Here is a 25553-nt window from a genome sequence, read left to right on the forward strand (position 1 = left end):
CAGCTATGAAAATTTGGAAGGTCGATTAAGGCCTCTCCTTACAACAAAAAAAAAATTAAAATCGCAGTGACAAACAAGTTTTTCTAAAATCTAACTTTCGTTGGCAATATTTATAGTCAATAACTTTACTTAGATTTGGGCAACCGAATCGTGATCTATAGCCGAAGTAAGAGTCCCAGACAAGTTTGTGACATAAATGTGCGGAATTCGGAGTTGATTTTAGTCTAATTAGAAAACATTTGTCTCTAGCGCAAGCACAACTAAGCTAAATCTTTAGGTAGCAATATTTGATAAACACTACTCTTTCATAAAAATTTGTGTGCCATGTATTTACGAGCTGTGCTGGTAATTGAAGGGCAAGGAAAAGTTACTTTGTTGAAAGTGTCTCTCTCAAAATCGATTCTACAGAGTCGAAAAATCAGTATTACTTTAATTTAGTTTTTGCTTTTGAAATTTGATAAATGGTTATAGTTGTCTTCAAATTCGTAAATATGAGTGAGTGGCGATTCGAACAAACAAACAATGCAATACAAATTTCGGTGAAGTATAATAATTTAAGTACTGTCTCTCACTATTTTAAATTCAACTAAATAACTTTGGCTTTGCTTTAACGAGTAAGTTTTTTTATTAGAGAGCTCTCTTATATTGAATTTAACTGGAAAACTTTGTTGTTTCTTTAATTGGGTTTTTGACAAGAGAGTAGTACTCAAACCTAAGGAGCAGATAACAGGCGAATTTAAGAGATCATCTTATTTGTCTTCTAACAACATTTTCAATTCGTAGTTGTGATCATTTGTGTTTGTAAAAAAAAGTGGCCTGTTGCGAGGGCTAATGAGAAAAAAGTTTATCATACAAAAGAGGCAACCTACGCGGTCCAGAAATACTAGGGAGAAAATATTTCAGAATAGTTTTGAGATTCTTCAAATTTATGTGTAACAGAACGATCAATAAAGTCAATCTTCCGGAAATGTTAACTCGCGAAACTAGTACGTTCAAAAGTAAAAAAATGTATACCGAATATCCAAAATGTTTTCCATGCAAACTAAAACGTGACAAGAATTTTAGAGAATTTTCAAATTTTAAAAAAATATGACCACACTTTTATAGAGCCGAATATGAAAAAAAATATATATTTTTTAAACTTGACTTTAATTTTATTTTTATTAACAAAACATAATTAAATTTTTGTGTTTAGACTAAATAATCCAAGGTAATAAGCATACTATTCCGTTATATGTAGTTCATGTTGTTAGGTTTAATTAAAGTACACAAATACTATAGAGTGTAAAGCCACGATTTTGTATTATGCTTGAATATCATTTGCAACAAATCAGCAACAATCACTTCGAGTACCGTTAATCAAAAAGTACACTGCTTTTGATTGACAGCATTATTCATGTTGTTTGTGTATGATTTACAATTAAATTTTTTAATCGATTTGAAGCCCAATCACATTTCAGCAAAGCCGCAAGACAAATAACTGCACCTCAAATTATGCGGTTTGAATCGGGAATTGTATTTGTGTATGCGCACGTGAATGTACGTATGTAGTCATATCAAATTTGAGCATAAAAATCGCACTTCAATTTATAATTCAATTAATTAGCCACAACCAAGCTCACACTTCAACCGTTTACTAAATTTTTAACGCGCACACACCTACACCCAGGCCAAGTATAAGCTCACATCCATTTGTATGAATTTGAAGAAACTTGGCAATCATTGTGGTGCCACCACTGGCATATGAAATGCACGTAATTAATTTTCAGCGGCACACGCGCATAGAGAACCATAGACATACATTAAAATACGAGCATTTGTGAGGGCGTGAACATAATTAAATTCTTCGAATTCTAGCAGAGCTTGCGGTCAGCAACGTCGAAGGTGTGCATGCATAAGTAAATATTAGTGTCAGTGTGTGTGGCAGTGACTTCTGCTGATGATCTATACTCGTTGATTTGTATGTATGGTGCTGTAGTTATGCAAACTCTGCGCGCTTTAATATTTCATTTGCTTCTTCACGTAATTTTCGCGTTTTGTGTAAAAGATTTTGTCGGAATTATACCCTGAACGAGGTATATTAAGTTTTCCACGAAATTTGTAACACTTAGAAGGAAACATCGGAGACCCTATAAAATATATATATTCATTAATGATGGGGCGAGTTGAATCGATTTTGCCATATCAATCGGTACATCTGTCCGTTAGTATAAAGTGAAATTTTACACACGTCTTGTTTTTCTCAAGACGCTACATATTTGTCGGAACCGCTTATATCGGACCACTAAAGCATATAGCTGCCATACAAACTGATCGTTCCATTTCAAGTTCTTATAGGGAAAACTGTTTCATCTGTGAAAGGTATTATAGTTTCGCTGCAACCGATGTGAACGTGTTTTCTTTTTTTTTTCTTTGTCTTGGTATCTAGTCATCTGTATACATACATATTCATCTCTGAGCTGTCCAAGCGTCAGGGATGCTCATAACACGTTGCGCGTTGCAGGAGCCAGTTGAAATGACTGAAACTACACGAGATAAGGCGGTAAAGGTATGTGTGTACATATAATTCGCTTTCATTTTATAGATTGGCAGTTCATGACTAGTCGAAAAGCTCGTAGACACACACACATAACTGTAGTTGATCGCAATATTTGTTGCATGTACATTGTACAACCGGCATCCATTCATGCTCACATTTGCACCACATATCTGCCTTTATCCATCTTCAAGCGTCCATTTGTATGTGAGGTATATATGGTATATATGTATGTATGTATTTGTGGCTGTCTATCGACAACAGTTTGTTTGTAAGCGTTTTTTGATACGTGCTCGCAATTAAAATGCTGACCGCACGTCCACTCGACGCTTGTCAATTACTCACATCATTCAGCGTTTTAAGTTTTTTACTTCTTGTATTATACATTTTTTATTTTTTTATTTTATGGAATGGCAGATTTATAATTGATGTAAAGTGCGGTGTCATTTACATATGAACTTCAAGTTAACTATATGTTTAGTAATAAAAACCAGAAAAAAACGTAACTTCGGTAAGCCATAATAACCTTCACAAATACAAAGGCCCCTTACAAGAACTTGATTTCGATCGTTCAGTTTGTATGGCAGCTTTATGATATAGTGATCTGATCTGGACAATTTCTTCGTTGATTTCATTGTTGAAGAAATAACTCGTGGCAAATTTCGAGAAGATATCTCGTCAAATGAAACGACTTGCAAGCACTTTATTCCGATCATTCTGTTAATACGGCAGCTTTATGTTATAAGGGTCCGATATCGGCCGTTCCGAAAAATGAGCGGCTTAGTGAAGAAAAACAGAGGCAACATTTTAGATCGATAGCTTAAAAACTGAGGAACATATGTATGTAAGGAAATTTTCATTTATTGTAGCGCATTACATGTTCCCATTTTTCCAACAGAGGCGCCTGTCATTCAGGTATGAGTAATCTAGAGCGTAGAATCTAACAGAACCAAACAGAGTTCCGGAGTAAAGCAGATTCGGATAAAAACTGCAATTCTTATGAGCTTGCAAGGAAAGGCACTCTCGGTTCAACTTTCGTTGTTGATTTACGTGAGTACCTGCCGGCGACGGCCTTACCTCACGGTGCTCCAACGCACATCGTATCAATACAATGCGTTGATAAGCGTCCCAGTGTGTCTGGGTACACACTACCATCTTGGTAAGATTCGAGGCCGACCTAAAACCTCTTCCGTTTTCGGGTACGGAACACAGTTGCTTTTTGCAACTTCTTTTTAGAACTGAAAAAACAGTTAGGCTGAATTTTCAGTTCTTCCTGCATTTAGGTTTCAACCACAGCCACCACGAATCTCCCCAAAGGGGCCATAACCCAATGAGCAGATTGAACCGAAGTCCAAAGGCTTTCTGCTCCCCTTGGTACCAGAAAGTCTCCGGTAAGACTGTGTAGCCGAAACTACTGCCAGTTGAGCAACCCATTACTCAATGACTGATGACATTTGTCGCTGGAACTTCAAATGTCTTTTTATTTGGGATTTCATTTCAAATCTATAATATCAGTTCAAGCTGAGTATTATAGCACTATTTCTGACATCATTTACTATGCTGATAATTCTGGGCAAAATAAATTAACAGTCATAGTGCATTTGGCTTTTAGTCGGCATGCCTTACCGCGGGTAAATTCTTACCCCTACCCGCAGGGGGAACTTTCGGTTCAATAAAATATGGGGTATGAGTCGCAGTTCTGCTATGCTCTTGTCGTTTACTGTCGACGGTTGGACCTCGCATAAGCTTGATTATCGCTGGTCAGCTGCCTGCAATAAATCGGAAAAGCTGCACTGAATTCCTTCCCTCATCAAGGTCTTGTTCTAGTTGTAAGATTTCTAATCAGTCATTTTCCTATGAACATTCTATCGGTGAGCCTTAAAATCTTATCGGACTTCCAAGTTGTTTGGAAAACGATGGGAAAGTTTCTGATCAAAGCTTTCGTCTTGAATGAGCCGTCTTTGAGAGATTAAGTCTAAAATACCTTGGATATCACACCTTCACTCGCTGGAATCGAAATAAATTGTAAAACAGACTTATGGCGAAACAATAATTTTCTTAACTTTCAAATAACTTGAAACTCGTTCGTAGTTCTGGAGTTAAGTAAAATGTCAATTTAGCTTGAATCAAGTGTACTCAAAAATATATCGGTTCAAAAGGACTACAGGCAGGTCTATTTGAACCGATATATATGTTAACCAAGGTTTTGGGAGCAAGAGAAGCATGCGACGGGACAACTTCATAAAATTATAAATTATGTGCAAAATGTTAAGGGAATAATTTGCTCCCAGGCTTTCAAGTATCAGCAGTTAACAAGGAATAACCCAAACGATGAAGTTTTTATTGAAATAACTATCAAAAAGCTGGCAACGTCAGTAGAATTTCAAAACAGCGAAAATTTTCCCTTGAATTTCGAATATTATTTAATTTAATTTTCATGCTGTGCCTACTTTAATCGGCAGGCGCAGAAAAAGTAATTTGCATGAAAACCTAAACAAAATCTACCGAATAAAAAACCACAAAATTACACGCCATATATACCATATGAATGTAAATGCGTGTGTATGAATAAATATTCCTTTATAATGTGTCAATGCATTGAATTTTGATGAAATTCCTTTTTATAGCGTGATACTCCCGGACGGACAGACACAACAACCACACCCACACATGAACGGGGGCGCTGGTGGTGCAGGTGGTTGGTGGCGGTGCGTCGTGTGGCAGACGCGTACTGACTATTTAATTTAGGGACTTTTTATTCACCAGCGACAGTTCCATATGAATAACATATATAATATATGAATTTGTAATTCGTGTGTCATTTGGTGTAAAGTTCTTTAACTTCTGACTCTTTGGCTCAAGTTATTTCTTTAATGCTTTCAGGAATGCGATTTGCTTTTTTTTTCGGGGTACAATTATACCAAGCACGCGCTTTATGGTAATTTCGTCAAAGTATGCGGGAGGACTTTCAAAGTCATTGGTCGTATCGGGCTGTTTTGGGCGTATAATATAATTTTTGTTGATGTTTAATTTTCGGATATCATCGCTTATTCGGAATTTTGGAATAATTTTTTCTTCTTTTTAAGGTTATTTTGTTTGAGTTGTATTAATGCTAATTTATACAAATGACTTGTAAACATGCGACGAGCTTTAATTACATTTTTAACCGTTAATTGTGGGTGGGAATAAAAGGACTATTTTCGAACCCGGAAGACATACAGTCGCATACATTAGCATTCTTATATTTACAGCGAAGATTTTCAAATTCTTGATGAGTAATTTATTGTCACATAAAATATAGAAGATAATTTATGATAATTTATGCGTTTTGTCAGTTCGATTTGGCAAACATCTAAGAGGCACACCAAGTGTGAAATTAAAAATAATGTTTTTTATTTATACTTTAATAGATCAAAGTGGATGCCAAAGTTGATATCACAAATAGTTAATGCATTTTATTTTGTATCTATTAAGGGAATTATAGCTTCGGTTGCACTGAAGTTTTCTTGTTAGCCTTTTACCTTCGTTATCATTGAACAGCAGACGCATATACCCGTAGCTATAAATACGAATGTTGAGATTTTATCTCGAAATTCGATAAATATACATTTTGTGTAGAAACCAGATTGTAGAGTCGCTACAAGTATTTGGAGTCAAGATTTCACTTTTCTCGAAAATAACCTGATCAACTACATAAATAATTCTTCACCAGGCATGAAATCACCCGAACTTCTATGTAGATAATTCGAGTTTGATTAATGATGATTTTGAAAATAACAAAAATTAAGTATTAGGACAAATGATCAAAGGAGCGAAAAACATTATACTGATGGTAAGTTAGGTTAGACTTTTACTCTGAAAGTGAGAGCAAATGTCTTAGTGAGATTTGAGTTCTAGTCCCAAACATAACTAAATAGAGTTTCCCGCCATCATAACTTGGAAAAGCTTCGCGATGACAGCCGTGCAATATTATTCATTAGCTCAAAAAAAATATAAGAATACAATTTTGTTGGAGAGATTTCAAGATGTGATAATAAAAAGTAACGGGATACAACCCGCTATAAAAGTATATTCAAAAGTATTGCCATAGAGTAAATATTAACATTGTTAGCACGAATAAACGAGCTCTTGAGATCTCTACTTTTCAGCATATCTGTCAGCAACATATCACAGGCATATAACTTTCAAATTCTTCAGTTCGCTTGAGAAATTTTTCTTATTCATAGCTATTTATAAACATATGTATGTATATAAAACTATCAGAATATGCCTTTATCTGTCTGCATATACAAATAAATTAATGAACATTTTGTACATACTTATACCTATATATAGGTATACTAGGGTGAAGCGAAATTTTTTTTTTTTTGCTTAGCCTGAGGGTAAAGTATATAGGTTTGAAAAAATTTTTAACATCTAGAGACTCACTTTTAAAGTAAATTACGGGTTAAAATTTTGTTTCGACAAAAAAAAATTTTTTTTTTGTTTAAACTCTTCACATTTATATAAATATTACCAAATTTGACGGTTTTTGACTCAAAATTTATTTTAACCCTTAAGGAAAGCATGTGGTCGTTTAAGACTTTTTGTTGAAACTCCAATAATGACCACAAAACATTGTTTTAAGTTGATAACTTTTAATTGGCCCGAAAGAGGACTCTCTACAGCTTCTAGAACATTTTTCCAAAATTTTTTACGAAATTAAAATTTAACTCGAAATTTACTTTAAAAGTAAGTTTTTTTCCAAAAATTTCCTTTTTTTGTAAACTACAAATTTTACCCTCAAGCTAAGCAAAAAAAAATTTTTTTCGCTCCACCCTAACATATAATTTATACATATTCGATGCACTGCCTGTGTGGCTGATATTCTCTGCACTGTGGAATAATTTAGTTTTTATGATATTTTGTTGTTTTGCTCTGTGTTTATTCTTTGTTGTTGGCAACTTCACACTTCAATCGTGTCGATTGCGTCGAGGTAATGGATCTTTCAACGCATAAACTTGCAGCACACAGCTACTCACACACTTGCATACGTGTATGCCTGTATGTATGTATATACCGATAATTAACGCTGCCTGAGGTTTAACCGCCTTAGTGGAGATAATAAAGTTTTCAACATGAAATTTAATAAACCAAAGCAGAAGCGGAAAACGCTCTACGATTTAACAGCGTTGATGCGCTTGTGGGTGTTACGCGTTTGTTAAAGGAAATTTTCGTGGATTTTTATTATGTTCCCATTCAGCATACTATACGGATTTTCTTAATTAAAGTGCACTGCGGTGTTGCGACTTAATACTTCTTTATTTTTATGGTAACACAATGCAGGTAACGCTGAGGATACTTTCGAACATTAAAAGTTCCAGTTTTTTAGCGATCTGTTAATGATTTCAACTATCAAGCCTTTTGAACATATCGAAGCTAAAATGTTGCCAGTTCTTATACTTCGGGGCTTATATATGTGCATATGTAAACAAATTACATGTAAATATATTTAATTTACTTCACTTGCTCGCTACATATAACCACACCTTAACTCCTCTTTCACACTGTTTTATGCTTCGCACACACGCCTTGTTTGCTTGCCCATGAAATGCTAAGCGGAGGTTGCCACTTATGCTGGTTTGTCTATAACTTTACATCTTTGCGAGGTATCTTACACATACAAGTATGTGTATATATTGATATAGTTGGCGTTTGAGATTATATAATTAACATCAACAACCGCCGCTTTGCTTGGTATATGAGTAGTTTCGAAAGATCAATATTCGACAGGCCTTATTGCGCGATCAATTTAAAGATACTTAATATACACAGAATTATACAAATGTTTGAGTATACCATATACCATATAGAATCAACCTGTTTATTATAGACAGTTATTTTGAATATTTATACTTCCTAATAGTTATGTTTATATTCCTAAATAAAGTCTATCCTTAAAGTAAGTCTTCAAATTGGTATTTTGATTATTTTTGATGTGGTCATATATATAATATTTTCTTCACATGTTTCATTAAAGAAATTTTAAAGAATTTACGACTTACCATTTTCGCTGCGAGGCAGAAACTGTGAAGAATAAGAAAATAGAAAATAAAATATTCATTATTATTATGTACAAAATAGTAAAAACAAAGAATATGACTGTATTGAAATTCATATATATATTTTTAGCAATCAAATAATACGCTTTCCAAAAAATGCAATAAAAAAATGTAATTAATCCTTGATATAACTAACCGAGTCTAAGAAAGGCGTTAGTCCAGAAATCGTTCTAAAAAATTAAATACCACAAACATAAATATCTGAAAATTTCAAAATATCTGCTCTTTAACTGCTGGAATCATTTAGGTAGAATGATTTTCGAACCAAATGATCCCATGCAATACGGAAAAGTATATGAACTAAAACATATAATCTTACCAATCACTATATACAGTACTGTGCATAAAAAACCGGACAGCCTGCAAATTAAATTTTTTTGACGTGGTATCGAATTTATCAAATATGTTTGAATGCAGTTATATTCCGGTGGATACTTTCCGACCAAAGAGGTTAAACTTCGCTTTATCCGAAAAGTTCACATGCTTCCAGTGCTCGAAAGTCCAGTTTTCATGAATTTTGGCCCATCGGTATCGTTTTTGACCCGTTTTTGCGATCAAAAACGAATTTTTTGAGGGATGTCTACTTTATTAGCATTTTGACGTACGGGCAATTTCTGCTGCGATACTGCGACAATTTCTTTTTTAAAGACATTACGTATTTGCTTCGATCTTGACATATTTTTTATGTAAACATTTGTCACGAGTCAACTATTTCACTTATTGGTTTAATGATGGTACAAATGTACTCAAAACTGCATTATTTATACACAAACTTTACTCGCCGCTAAGAAGATTCACACTCAATTTATAGATGTTTAAATAGGGATAATTTACTTGTCCGATTATGGTAAAAATTTAAATACATATATGCAACAAAACGCGTTTTTTCGGAAGAACTAAAGGTGATATCGGGAAGAACTGAACCAACACTGACACATATATATACTCAAGCAATAATAAAAATTCAATATTGCTTTTATTCGAGTACAAAAGAAAATTACGCTCTTTTAATTTCATTAAGATAGCAATTGGGGTCCATATATTCGGTACCTGGGTGCCCGAACAATTTTGTTTCGATTTAAAATTGTGTAATATGGGAATAGGCGTGGTTGTAGTCCGATCACACCCATTTCCATACGGCGCCATTAGATTGTCAGAATAATGCCACCTATCGAAGTTGGTTAACATCGGTCGAACGGGTCCCGAGATATGGGTTTCCACCTGAATGTGGGCGGTGCCCACGTCGTCTAATTTTGACCTCGGCTGTAAAATTTCATATTTCTGGTGTATTTACAATATGTATATATTTATCGCGCTTTTAGTAGTTTTTAACAGTACCGTTATATGGAGAGTGGGTGGGGATATCATTCGATTTCATTTCAGTTTTTACAGTGTCAGTAGTGGTACTTAAGCGATTTCTACCGCGCGAATCACGCCCATTTTTTTTTTTGGCCCACAAGTGCTCCTTTCTACTGCGATCCCTAGTGCCAAATTACAATTCAATATCTTAATTAAGGTGTTCGATTAATGGCGTTTGTATATCCTGATGATTTATATATATATAACATCTATCTCGATTAGTTTTATAATAATAATAATAAACCCAACGATTACCCTCCTCCCGCCCAACCGACGCGAGGGGCGCAATCCGCATACGTGCGGAATTAGCCGAGTCAGAAAAGGCAAGAGAGTTTTTTAAGTGTTGAGATCTAAAACTGCTCAGCTACAGAAACAAAAATTTCAACAGCTAAGATCTAAAGTTACAATATAATAAGTTGTTACATTTTCATTTATTAAGAGAAAACAATAAAGTCTTTTTAATTTTGAAAAGTGAGTCAGATAAGTCAAATGTGCTGGAATGAGAATTAAAATCATGACATATACGGCGGAATGGCTCGTTTAGTTCAAAATTTGATCTACAGGATTTTAGCAGTAAAGGTCTAAACTGCCTCGAAAGGCGAACCGGGATATTAAATTTAATTTCAGACAGGAGAAAAGAACTGCAAACAGTTCCATTCAAAAGTTTCACTAAGAATATAATGCCAAGCATTTCCCTACGACTAAAAAGTGTAGGTAGATTAATAAGTTTTAAACGACTTGTGTATGGAGGTAGACTTACCCTAGCATCCCATCGGAAATGCGCTAAGGCGAAAAGTAAAAATTGTTTTTGAACCGACTCTAACTTGTCAGAATGGATTTGGTAGCTAGGGTTCCATACCACAGAGCCATATTCCAATATAGGTCTAACCAAAGTTGTATAAAGTGTTTTAGTAATATACGGATTTCTAAATTCTTTAGACCAACGTTTAACAAAACTGAGGACAGCTTTTGCTTTCAAGACCATGGTATCAATATGAAGACTGAAATTAAGCTTAGGGTCCATATTAACTCCCAAATCAACATAGTTTAAAACTTGCTCTAGAATATGGTGTTTTATTACGTAAGAAGAGGGGTGCACAGATCTACGGGAAAAGCACATCGTCTTACATTTATTGAGATTCAATGGCAAATCATTTCTATCACACCATGCAACCAAATTGTTTAAGTCTGTTTGCAACAGACACCTTTCCTCAGTTGAAGTGTATGATTTAAAAAGCTTTACATCGTCAGCGTATAATAAAATTTTTGAGAATTTTATTACTGAAGAGATATCGTTAATAAACAACAAGAACAGAATCGGGCCAAGATGACTACCTTGCGGAACACCAGAAGAAACATTAATTGTATCTGAAGGTGTATCCTCAAATATCACTCGTTGTGTTCTATTATAAAGATAGGAAGATACCCATTGAAGGAATCTTGGCTGAAAGCCCAGAAGATCAAGTTTATGTATGAGAATCGAGATATTTACTTTATCGAAAGCTTTGCTAAAGTCTGTGTATATAACATCCGTATGCTTATGTTCCCTAAAACCCAATGATACATGGTTTACAAATTCAAGTAAGTTTGATATAGTCGAGTTCCCTTTACGAAATCCATGCTGAGATGGGGAAATTAACGGAGAAATCGAAAAGGTTATATGGTCAGTGATGATAGCTTCAAAAAGTTTAGGTATAACTGATAGTTTTGCGATACCTCTATAGTTTTCAATGTTCGATCTAAATCCACTTTTATGCAAAGGGATTATAAATGACTGTTTCCATATTGAAGGAAATATACCGTGTTTAAGAGAGGAATTAAATATCCTTGTCAAAGGCAAGTAAATATATTTGGCACTATTTTTTAGGAAGCATGAGGGTATCATGTCTGGGCCATAACTAAAAGATGGTTTTAACTTATTTAAATTAAAAAGGACGTCTTCTTCTGAAATAACTGGGGCGTTAATTAAAGTATTCGAACACAGCACTTGCTGATAAGAAAAAGTTTTGGAAGAATTATTACAGTAGTTTGACTTGAAAAATTCTGCAAACATATTGGATATAATATCATTGTCACTTGAAATGATAGATTTGTATTTCATTGCGGACGGAAATTTGGAAATCCTGCGTTTGGAGTTGACGAAATCATAAAACGATTTTGGATTACTTACAATATTTTTTTTAACTTTATTTAAGTAATTATTATAACATTTTTTGTTTAGGTCAAAATATTGTCGACGCAATAGCGAATATTTAGAATAGTCGACAAGTGAACCGGTTTTTTTAAAATGTTTAAAGGCTCGAGTTTTTCTGTTTTTCAATTTATATAACTCTTTCGAAAACCACGGACTTATACTTTTGTTTTTGTTAACAATTACTATTGGAACATACTTTTCAAATAATTTCATAATAATATTATTAAAATGAGAGACACTCAATTCAGTGTCACCATTATAATTAGGCCATGTTATTGTAGAAAGTTCTATATTTAATTTTTTTAAATTAGCTTTTGCAAAGTTAAACCGAGTACAGAAGCACGAAGTTTGATGATTATTATCCCGTACAATGCCTGAGATTTCGACAGATATTTCCAAAGCAGGATGATATGAGTCCTCTGGTAGAACAAGAGGATTACTCTGAATAACGGAACACTTTGCAGAGGTATCAACGTATACTAAATCTAAGCATTTACCAAATTTATTCGGAATCAAATTAATTTGGTTCAGACCCAACTCGGACATTTTTTCGAAAAACTCATTAAAACATGACCGATTGCAAATCGGCACGATATAGTCATCGAATGGTTTCCACGAAGCACACGGTAAATTGAAATCACCTAATACAATTATTGAATCTGCATTATTTGCCATCGAGGTAGCACTATTTATTAAAGAAGCATGCTGCATGTATACAGATAAGTCGGAATGGGGTGGTATATAAGATAGGGTTAAATAAATAAAGCAACTATTAACGTATACTCTAACACATTTAAATTCAAATGAGTCGGTCCCTGGAACAAGAATATTTTCAGATGGGATAGAGGAATGCACGGCAAATAGAACACCTCCACCGATTCTGTTCAGTCGATCACATCTAAAAATTTGAAATTCGCTGTTTAAAATCTCATTATCAAAAATGTGAGGTTTTAACCAAGTTTCTGTAAATCCAATTATATGGAAATTAAAATTGGAACTGTTCAAATACAAGTCAGTTAATTTTGTATTAAGACCTCTAACATTTTGATAATAAATGCTTAGCGAATTTCTACCAATCAGTTTTTTATATCGGTGGTTGCTTTTGGTAATTTAACACTGTTTTCCTCAGTTTGACTTCTAAGTTTAGGTTTAAATTCGCGTACAAAAGTCCCAGGTGGCCAGAATGAACTATCTAAGATCTTTTTGAATGTTTCAAGAGATACGTCTATTTTAAACGATGATATACTTCTATCATAATTGAAGTTAAATTTACGTATATTGATATCATCGATTTTTAAACGTGACGAAATGTAAGATTTAATGTCCTCCACCAAGGTATCTTTGGCAAGTCTCGAAATAAATATAGACTTTTTAGGTGGAATAACTATCAAGTTATTAACTGATGCTACTAAGTTAATAGGGGGAGCCTCTGGAATTGTGAGACACTTATTACTATTAGATAGAGCTTTTGGGGAATTGAGCTCTTTGGAAGTTGACGGCTTATCACCTTGAGGGCAAGGAGAAGAGAGATTTATTAGGTCATTGGGAGGAGACGTTCTTTTCTGAACAGAAGAACTAAGTGTTACTTCATCGGAAGGACGTTTACGCTTAGGAGCAGGTTTAGAGGATTCGTGAGAATCATTCAGGCACTTAAAAGATTTGAACAATTTTTCATAGTGCCTAAATTTTTCAGTGAGGGTTACAAGATCACGACCGATTTCGTTAAAGCCATTGCGTGTCTCCCTATAAACTTTAAATAGATCGATTTCAATAGATCTACAATTTAAACAGGACCAACGCAATCCCTTACAGTCGATAATAGAATCTAAGATTCTACCAGTCAGTCCAGCACATTTAATATGGGCAAGCCCATCACAAAGCCAGCATGAAACGTAGCGATCTGACTCGCCTTTAATGTTACAATTGGGGAAGTTACAAGACATAATAAACCACAAGAATGAAGATCAAATAAAAGAGTAGGTAGAACAAAATTTAATAGATTAATAATAAATTAGTGTGTTAATAAAATATTAATAATAATAAATTCAATTAAGAACAATTTTTTTTTTTTTTTTTTATCAAAGTTTAAAACCAAGACAATTTGAAGAAGCAATATAGCGAGCAGTTTTAGAAGCACTGTAACAAATAAAAAACGAAACGCAACACAGCTGTGAATAAAGAAGTAAATAAAATAAACAAAGTGAGAAAATAGAATAAAATAAAACAAAATGAAAGAAAGGCTGACTCGGCACCAAAAATTGGAAAGTTTAAACTTTTTAATACTTTTTAATACCGCACAAAACAGAACATAAAATACTTATCATGAAACTGAGAGTTTAATCACTAAAAATTTGTATTAACACGGTAATAAAAATCAGTTAAACTTCGAGAATTTTTTAATATAAAAACACAAATGTACACAGCTAAAAAAATTGCAGCTTAACAGCTTGAAGTGTTGCCACCTTTTTTAAGTGACACAAACAACCGTTCGGTGAACAAAACTTCTACTATACTCTTTAGCAACATGTGGCAAAAGTATTATATAAAAACAAAGTATAATAAACATGTTTTTATATTTTCCTACAACTAAATCCCATAAAACTTGCGAAAACAATATGTTTTGATGTAAATGTACAAACCTAACCCAACTTTTGTCTAGAACCTTGGTTACACGCCCATCAGTTAACTGATCGTTTTGGCTACGCATTGCATTCTTTCATATTACGCCAAATTCCTCACGGTCACTATGTGCTACCTAGGCAACCACTCCTTTCATTCCAATGACATTATCACCCGGCCACAGCAAAACCGTACCACCCCACCGAGCAACTCATCAACGCCCTTACGTATTTTGTAATCTCGCGACTAAAACGCATTGACTACAATTATAATCGCTTTAAATCCGCACAATCGCTATGGAGCGGCGTTGCATTCTAATTTGTGCGCATGCGCAGCCACGCTGTAATATGCTTGATTAAATGCGTGCCCCATGATGCATGTGGCATGCTACATACGAGCATTGCCATGCTGCTCAACTGTCACTGCTGTCTGTTGTTTGCTGTCAGCTTAGTTCACAATCAATTTAAATGCAATGCCGACGACTGACACTGTCAGCCCAGCAATAGTCGCATAATAACAACAACAAAAGCAACAGCATATATACGATAATAACTGCATTAGCGACGGCGCAGTTAATATAACAATTATTTTTACTTGTTGCACTTTAGTAGTAAATTGCACAAAAACTCTATGGATTTATGGACTTCGGAGTTCATTATTTCTGCTTGGCTTTCTGCTTACGGTTTCTTTGTTTTGTGGCTATGGTTGTTGTTTGTGCCCACATGTTGGTTTCCATGTGATGAACAAACTCGACGAAGTCAATGCAATTATAGCGACAATATTGCAAAACGCAACATGCAACATGGTGGTTAACAAACAGGCGAACAGCCAGCAACAACATTGACATTGTCATTCAACTTGCGCGCTCCAGCTGTGACACAATATGATTGGCGGATACATACAGACAATCATGTACGCATAACCACGTGGTATGACAACTACCTTGCTATCAATTGAACTAGATAATAACTAGACTACAACTGGTATGAACCGTTTGACTAGTCAGCCGACTGTTTCCCATACAATACAATATTGTTGATGTCGTGTGGATGATACCAGTTTACCAGTGAGTTGAAAAGCTCTGAAACATAAATTCAGTTATTGCTCAGTTTTTAAAATAACAGTTTTCAATTATATTGTTTCAAGATCTAGTCAATCTCAAAATAAAAAGACTTGCCAAACATTTGGGAACTTCGGTGACCAAAATTACTTACACTAGTATAATATTATATATATACAAACCTATTGCTTGAAGTCTGTGCTTGCTTTCGAATTGGCTCTAAAATTAAGAAAATAACAGATTCTTTAGACAGAGAGCTGTTCGAAAAACTTACTTATACAGCATAATCTCTCTCAAGTCTCAATAATATTGTTATTATTAAAATTATATTATTGGTACAAATGCCTTTTAGAAGGGCATTTATATCATAATCAACTGAGAAAGAGAACAGTAATGAAGTCACAGGAAGTCAAATATAAGAATTGTATCCTTTCTTTACGATATAATTTCTATTGTTTTTTGGCTAAAATTTTTTAGAGAAATCTCACGGAATAACGCGACATCAATTCAAAAAACTGGTCTTCAACAAACCGCACCGAAAACCCTTTAGATTATTTGCCTAAATATTTTCGGAGAGGGGTTTCGAATGCATTTTAGTTATGAAGCAATTAGAAAATTTCTTGGACAAATATCTTAAAATATTAATTTTTAATTAAGTATTACAAACTAGTGCAAACTCAGTTACCATACAGCAGCGAAGATTACCTAGCACAAAACAGAACGGTTCGAGAATGACCACTTTCTCCTGTGAAAGTTGAGCATCGACTCGGTGTAAGTTGTGTAGGTTATATTTGGTGGAACGAATATTCACAACAGTATTTTCTCTGTTCATAATGACTTAAACACACATAAACATTAATGACTTAAACACTGTTCAACTTCGCATCCACATCACTCTAGTGCTATGTTCTATGAAGATTTGTAAGCTCATAGAAAAATCATTCAATCGGACTATGACGCAAATCAACTTTGACAGTTTTGATTTTGACATTTTCATCTTCTTGCGATCTTTCTGTTTATGTAATTATATTTACATAAGCTGTCATTTAGCAAAACAAGTAATCATTAATTTCGGTTTTGATTTTAATTTGCATATTGTATTTACAAACTAGAAGTTATAATTAATAATTATGCTTCATGTTATATTCGATTATGTTTTGGAGAGTTAATTAAAATCTTAATACTTAGATTTCAGTTAAATTTTTTTCTTAATAATCTTAAAGAGGATTGGTTGTATTTTGTTGTGGTACGCTTTATTTTCTAAATAATTTGTTAAAATAAAGTCTGGTAAAGTAAAACTGCTCAAACGTGTTGTTAATTTAAGTTTAAGTTAATGCAAAGCGAAAATTTGGGGGAAAAATTGGCACTCATTTCCCCTTTAGCTCGATACACTTAAAACAGCCATGTTTTAACAAGGGTTTTGTAGAGGTCTGAAAAGCAGGCTTATACAACTAACATTTTTGACCGGTGAGTGCCTTTTTCAAGTTTGACAACTAATAGAAATAGGATGGAGTGGCGCAGGTGCTGTGTCACGATGGCAGAACCATTTGTTCTTCGCCTTCTTTTACAACTTGGTAATGAAGTCACCCAATAACTTGGTAAAGTACAACCAATTTCTATGTAGTCGATATAGTTAACAACGTGGGAATTTTAGAAAAAAACGGTCATCAGCCCTCCGACCGGTAGAACAGTATTCGACTTCTTTGGCGCAAGTTTGCTAGAGGAACCCACTGTTTTCTCTGTTGATTGGCCTTTGGTATATTTTAGTTAACTTATGCTTCACCGATAGTCATGGAACGTGGCTAAAACTCCTTCTGAGCGGTTCATTTGTATCTCCTATTCACCCACAAATGGAGTAGTAATAGTAGAAAAATCGGAAAGGAAACACATTAACCCAGGGGCTTTACTAAGCGCTTTTGGTTTGACTGTGTTAATCAAAGTGTTGTGATAACAGCAGAGGGCACAATAAGCCACAGGTCGCAGTACATTCCTCAAATTTCAATCCATCTATCTATGGAGAACGAGTACAATATCCTTAACTTGATCTAATTTTATATAACTTTCGGACTCCCGAAAAAGAATTTTTTTTATATACTACTTCAATATGTGCATTTATTTCCATTATAAAATATCATGCCTAAAACTGTTTGAAGTAACATACAATGAACTCGGTACATAAGGTTCCTTTACACATATATACATATTGTATATAAACAATAAGTTGATATTGGTGAACTCGATCAATAACGATCTACCCTAAAAACACATACAAGTTTTATTATACCAGAATACGAAAGGTGTAGTTTAAATATACTTATTAGATAATCTTTTTTTCTTCTATTCAGTAGCAATAAGATTTTAAGTCGAAAAATTTCTAGCCAACGCCTTATCAATTACATTTTATAACGGATTATAGAAAGTACGAAACGAAGCATTGTTTATGAATTTATTGCAACAATAATAAATAATCTCTGAACGATTGAATATCAGACAAGTGACATCTAATAATCAGAGATTCGTTTTTTGAAAGAAAAACGATCAACTACTAAATGCTTCTTATAAGCAAGAAATACATTTGCATATCGCCACTTCCAGCGCCTCAACAATCGCAAGCAATTTGAGTCATTATTGATGATTTGTTGCTGCAAAATGATGTAGGAAAAGTTTTAACACAGCATTGAAAGAGAAACTGGTGAGAGCGGGAATGCGGGAGTTATCGAATAGATGCAAGCTATCAAAGCAACATTATCTGTCATTACAATAAGTGAGCAATTATCGGGATTGTTCTGTCCATCACTTGGATATGCAACTGGTTGCTTGGAATGATGACTCCTTGATTTAACCATTTTGCAAGGCTCGGGTATCACTTTTGATTGCCAACTGACTGGTATGATGTGATTTCATCGATATACATATATAATATATGGATGTGTGTAGACACACACACCCAACAGGCATGTCTAAAACATAATTATCTTAAAATGATACTAGTAAAGCAATCAATCGACTCGATTGCAATCATCATGATAACTGCACAGGTTGCAGGCAACAACTTGTACACATACATATACATACAAGTATATATGTATACACACTTACAAATACATATGCATATATATAATATATACACACTAACTTCGACATCTTGATGAGGCAGTGAAATGCGCCTGATGAATAACGAATCGTTAATGGCGCTGATGGCTGTAACAAGTGTGGTTTTAACTGGCTGCATGCATCATATACATACATGTTTATGTTTCGATGATTGTATGTATATATTTATGTTAAGCTATGTGTTTTATACAGAATAAGTTGCTGGTAATGCTTCAAGTGTATGCATTTTCGAAATCAAATTGCCATTTCACCGCAGCATCAACGTGTCTATGATTGAGCAGGTAGACATATTATTAAAGTACTATTGGAAGGCACTTTCAGGTACATACCTATGGACATACAAACATATATGTATACGCGTATATACCATATAGTTAATTATAAAACTCTGCCGCAATGAAGTAATCAACAAATTGTGGTAAACACACAAACATTTGGAAATATTCAAATGAAAGCACACAGAAACAACAAAGCCAAAACACAAATATTATATATAATCCACAAAATTTGTTTATACTTATCAAGATGTGATAGAATCCCTTCCGTTTCATCTTCTTAAATGTATCTTATTTGTGAGTCTAAAATTCAAGAACCGCTTTACCCTTTGAGTAGAAAACGCATAATTTTTTTTTAATTCACGAATTAAGGCAATAGAGTGAACGTATTTCAAGCCTTCTAGCTTATTTTCGCCTACACCTAACGCCTGAAATCGGTGTTCTTTATATTGAAAATGTCTTTTAACTGGGCTAATTATGCGAACAATTTTTTTCCACCCTCATATCTATTTTATCTGGATGGTTTTTGGAATTGAGAAACATATAGAGATATGCGCATAATAACCGAAGAGATCTTAAGAAAACTGTGCGGCCTAGAGTTTGAAACACTTTTATGGAATTGAGCAGGTTGTTTTAGTACATCAATAACTTATTTTACTTAGAAGTTCTATACAATTTGAAAGAACTAAGTGGGCACAATTTAGGCAAGCTCACGTCGTACAATGCGATGATTTGAGTATAGTGTTGGAAAAAATATGTAAAGTCGCTAAACAGCAATCTCGAAGGATATTCTATGCTATATAGATTCGTCAAAAAATTATGACGCCAGTCCTTCAGTTAAAAAACGAATCTAATGAGTTTTTTGGAGAACACAAACAAAACGAAATATCACCGAAAGATAGTTGTTTCGAAGCTGGAATTTATTTCGTGAATTTTGATTACGTATAACAGGTCATGCAATGAAAATACTCCAATAAAAAGGCATACAGAGAGCGGAACTTTGACTGACTAGGAAACTTCTTTAAACTATTTGAGCCTTTAACGATAACATATATTTATAAAATGCTGCCTTTCAGAAGCTTTAGAGAAGAGTTTTCCACCGAGTTTGAAAAATTGTAACACTGTTGATTTCGAAACCAATATAACATACCAAATAACGGTAAACTTCCGTTACGAAAAAAAAAGTTTGGCAAACGTGTTATCTTAAGAAGAAGAAGTTCGTATAGTATAAGCATACTAAACATTATGTGTGTATATTTACTTATATATACTTGTATAAATATATTGTAGTATATTAATTTACGCACACACCCTTCGCATGCATTTTTTGCTCATAGTTTATGCATACATACATATAATATTATATATGTTATTGCGAAACAACTGTTTTCATGTTCGCTTGCGCCTATTTGATTGATATCTGTGTCCACTTCAAGCTTAATCATAAATTCATTAAAAAATATTGCTTCGAGAAATAAAACTAAATTTACGACTTTAAATACTTGGAGCAAAAAATAAGACAACGAAAAAGCAAAAACAAAAGTAATATCGTCAAAACAATAATAAATCAATTTTAAAACCCACGCTTACCTACACAACAACAAAAGCAACAAAATGGATTCAGCTAAATATTATATGTACATATACACATATTTAAGTTTATATATAGTAGACCGCCAGTCCCCAGCATACAGAACAGCTCTTAGCGTTATTGCCAAATTAAAGAAAAAATCTGTTGCCACGCCATTTAATTTATTGTAGATTTTTGCATATTTTAGACATTCAAAACACACACGGTCACATGGCCACTTGAAAGCAGTAAATACGCACAGTCTACTTATATGTCTGTATGTTTGTAGCTATAGTAGGTAGACACCTGGTCAACAATGCGTGGGCAAAGTTTATGTTCATGAGTGTTTCTGTATGCACGTTTATGATATATTTCGCGTTTGCTTAAGATGTTCTTCTTAGCCACTCTCAGATAAGTAATTGAACCGACCACTTACTGGGGCAATCAAGAAGTTAAAAGCTTAACTATTTGTACACATTTAATTGTATCCAAGTTAAAACAGAACTCGTTTTGGAAGAGAAAAAAATATAACTACTTACCTAGTATTTATTATTTGGTTTGGAATAACTTTATTTTTCGTCCTATATGCCACCGATAGATTTCGCAATTATAAATAGTACACCAAATTCAGGGGCACAACTGACTGTAATAAAATAAAATAATAACTCTCAATCATAATTATTTGTGACCGTCTACCAGACTGAGAAGTTTAGATAGTCATAAGAGAACGCCAGTTGAAGAAAATACATATGTTTTGTAATTAGACCTAAAAAGACATGACTGACCTTAAGAGTATTGTGCGACGATGAATTGGTGTACGTCGAGAATCTTTTTTATAAGCAAATATATAGCCACAAAAAAAATCCATTTATTTTTTCAATAGATGGCTGTAGTGATCGCTATTTACGTGAAAAAAAACTTTATAACTTGATGAAAATGGCTACCAGAAGGCTAAAAAGTTTAGACACAGAACATGTCTTTAAAACAGCTTTTATGTAATCAACTAAAACAATCCGTCTGTTTATATTTTGGGAAAATTTTCTTCATCTGTGATAAGTTAATAAGGTTTTTCTTGGGCGTAGGTACTTAGAAGTCTTGTATATACTGATGCATGCTTTTAGAACTGTGTCGCAGAGGCAAAACTAGTCCCACATTTATGTAAGCAAAGGCGAGCCATCATAGAGCTGTTAGAGCAGAGACGGTTGATCATATATTAAGTAAAAGGCCATACAGGGTAGGAATATAATAAAATTATGGTTGTTATTAGAACTCTAGATATGAAAACCACATATATAGCAGCCGATTCATTATAAGTGAACGAATTCACGAAATCTGCATTAATTTCATACAAGAACAGCAGGTACATAGCTTTTCAGGAAATTTCTTAATACATCTATTCTAATCCAAAAAATGTTTAATCAGTATCTCAGAACTATAATATCATGCTTTAATTCAAGAAACTCTAAATTGAAATCTATTATCTTACAGTTTCTTAACCATTCTCGAACAAATACAAGATTAGAATTACAATCATTTTTTGAATCTATAATTGATCGTTGAAATAAATTACTAAAAACAATATATATACCGAGTGGTTTTTTGTTCAGGCATGTAGTTATCAATGAGGCAATAATTATTTCGGAGTTGATCTATTTTACAACTGTTATTTAATTAACACTCAATTTGGTTTGCCATTTTATTACAGAACAAATAATAGTTCGTTTCGCGCGCGTAACCATACTTTTAGATCGGTTTTGTACCACGTTTACTCTAGTGGATAATGCACCGAAGACGCTTTTGCTGCTGTGGAGCAGAGTATCGATGAAGACGCAAATGAATTCCTCCATAATCGCGAGCAACAATTGAAACTGTACCCATCCACTTTACCGAAGATTTTGCGGAGTGATATTGGTTTGCGGGCTTACAAAATCTAACTCATGCAAGAATTAAGCCGAGCAATCATTAAGCGGTGCGCTCATTCGTTGAAAGGGCTCAAAACGAGATGACCACCAATCCCGATTTTCACAGTTTTGGTACGTTAATAAACAAAATTGTCGCATTTGAACTGATGATAATACACAAGCCATTGTTGTGACGCCGTTACATCTCCAAAAAGTCATTGTTTGGTGTGCTCTATGGGCAGAGAAAATCATTGGTCCATGTTTTTTCGAAAAGTAAGCCGGCCTTACAGTCAAAGGCGGAGACTGTAGAGCTATAATTAATGACTTTTTCGTGACTAAGTTGAAGAATTTTGATGTGGACAACCTATCGTTTCAACAAGACGACGCTACATGCTATACAACCAACGAAAGAATCAATTTATTGAATGAAACTTTTGGCGAGCGCTTTATCTAGTCAACGTGGGTCTGTGGCGTGGCGAATTAACACCGCTGGACTATTTTTTGTTATGGTTATGCCAAGCCAGTTGTCTACGCAGCGAAGCTAGAGACGATTGACGCCTTGGAAGAAAATATTCGTTATTGCTGAAATACGGCTCGAATCGCTGCAAAAAGTGTTTTAAAATTGAGCCTCTCAGCTGGAGTTTATTCAAGCCAGGCGTTCACTTGCATAAAATCATTTTTAAAACTTAATGGCCCTTGACCTCCTTTGTTAATTTATACTACGATTATACCTAAAGTCAAACAGTGCCCAGACAGAAGATAATATACAAGTATGTACGTAACCTAATCTATTTAGAAGAATATTTCATAAATTTTTTTTTAAAGGCTTTTGACTTTCAAAAGAGTTTTTACAGTAATTGAACCAATTTTGAGTAAAATTTAGGCATATTACGCCAATTTTTATTTTTTGGCCTCATCTAACACTATCTGCGGTCTAATGTCTGTTACTCTTTCGCAATTAGCCAACCCATGTGCAAAAACAGCAGAAATTTAAAAATATTGAATAACTTTCATGAGTAATACGAAATTATCACGCGCAATCAATGCAATTGGCAACAATCGCCGATCGTACACAACAGTACACCTTTAATTGGCATGCAAATGTAAATAAACTCCGCTTGACACACTTCCATTCGTACACATGTTGCATGCCGTAAGGGCAGCGAGTTACGCCAGAGGCAATAATAGACGCCAATCATAAGAAAAAATGAAAAAACAAAATTAAGAATATAACGGATAAAACGACCACTTCACTCGGGCAGCAAGCGCAAGCGAAAATTTATAGCGTGCGAAATATGATGCATTCCGATGTTGCAGCCAACAGCAACAACAGGCGGCCGCACCACTACGCCAACGTTGCCGTATTGGTCGCCATAGACAAGATCTGCCAAGGTAGCTGCGGCGGCTGTCACTGTTGCCACTATCTTCATATGTTGGTCGTTGCCATTCATGCAAACACGGCTTGGCCGTTCGGCCACTTGGCTATTTGTTCGGCTGCAAATATTGCAATTAGTGTTCGATGGCAATTGTTGGTGCTCCTGTTGTTGTTATGTGTGCTAGCCGCAACAACAAACAAATAGCGAAGTGGTAGGCAGGAAAACAGAAAACACACATGGATAAGGTACACAATAGTAACCGTTACAATAACAGCATCTTACCACACTTTACCGTTTTGTACACAATCGACGAAATGATTTCAATAGTCTTTTGTTTCTGTTGTTCGTTTTTTTGTTTTTCTTGTTCCTGTGATTTCCTTATTCCTTATATTATGCGTACTATTTTGTTGCCGTTGTTATTGTTATTTTTTGCGTGCTTGTGAAGCCTTCTTCATAAACGAACGAAAGCGTTATCGCACCCGGCAATTGTGGCAAGGTAAGCGTGTTGTTATACTTGGGTTTGCAATACGGACTCTGTAGGCAGAGTCGGTATTGTGAAAAGTGTGCAAGAGGGATTTAGGATGGACCTAAACTCTATTTATATGAAACGAAACTCGAGATTGCTAGTATTTTAGAACTTCAACCGGCAAAGGGAATATATGTCGACCATTACCCAGAGCATAAATAGTAAGTTCGCAGTACACTCACGTCAAAAATCTTCGAGTTTTTCGGCTTTGGAATAAAGTAATTCGATCGATTCGAGCGCGACTGGAAGTGGCGAAGTGTGTTCTGAGACAAACTTTTCAAAAGATCAAATTATAATTAAACTATTGGGTACACCTCAGACAAAGCTCAATACGATTTCAAAACATCAGAGGGGGAACCCGTTATTTAAAAGTCTATCAATATTAAACAGCTCGAAGCAACAATTATCTTCGCGAGGTTTCCACAGTGACAGGTACATGCAACCTTTAGTTCGGTCCCTAACTGCAGCATGGAATTCTAAGCGTAATATTTGGACTGTTGAGATCTCGCACGGATTTAAATATAGAGAACTAAATAGGATATTTATTCATCTATTCACTGTTAAAAAGTTGATAGAACCGCTCTGATGTCTCTTGACATGGACTCAATATCGTTTCCTGGCCCTATCTTTTAATTAAATGTATTGTGATGGCTTTTCTGCTTTCTGAAAAAGAAATCAGTTGGAGCTTAAACAAAAGTTTTTGGAATTTTCAGCGGCTTCAGCACACCATAGGTTATGTGAAAATCATCCAATACTAGCACGTCTTACTCGAAAATTATTTTTTCACTCGCTCACTAGAGTATGGGATGCGCTACTAAATGACACCGATAGCTCGTCTCCCACTCAGCAATAACTTGACGACCGCACTGCTTTTGGAATTCTACACCAATTGTCACAATGTTGTAAGCGCGAAATGTCTGAC

The 25553-nt window shown here is 34.5% G+C and overlaps 1 protein-coding gene across 6 annotated transcripts in view; it reads right to left on the reverse strand.

The window, feature by feature from the left end:
- LOC106624081 (uncharacterized) overlaps positions 1–25553 on the reverse strand; it is a 220501-nt gene that overhangs the window by 164476 nt on the left and 30472 nt on the right. For all 6 annotated transcript variants that reach the window (XR_011394799.1, XM_070105490.1, XM_070105487.1 and 3 more), the window contains exon 3: positions 8581–8602. The gene's annotated coding sequence lies outside the window, so the exon portion shown is untranslated. The remainder of the gene's footprint in view (positions 1–8580; positions 8603–25553) is intronic.

This window comes from Bactrocera oleae, chromosome 2 (assembly GCF_042242935.1).
Source record: "Bactrocera oleae isolate idBacOlea1 chromosome 2, idBacOlea1, whole genome shotgun sequence".
Lineage (NCBI taxonomy): Eukaryota > Metazoa > Arthropoda > Insecta > Diptera > Tephritidae > Bactrocera > Bactrocera oleae.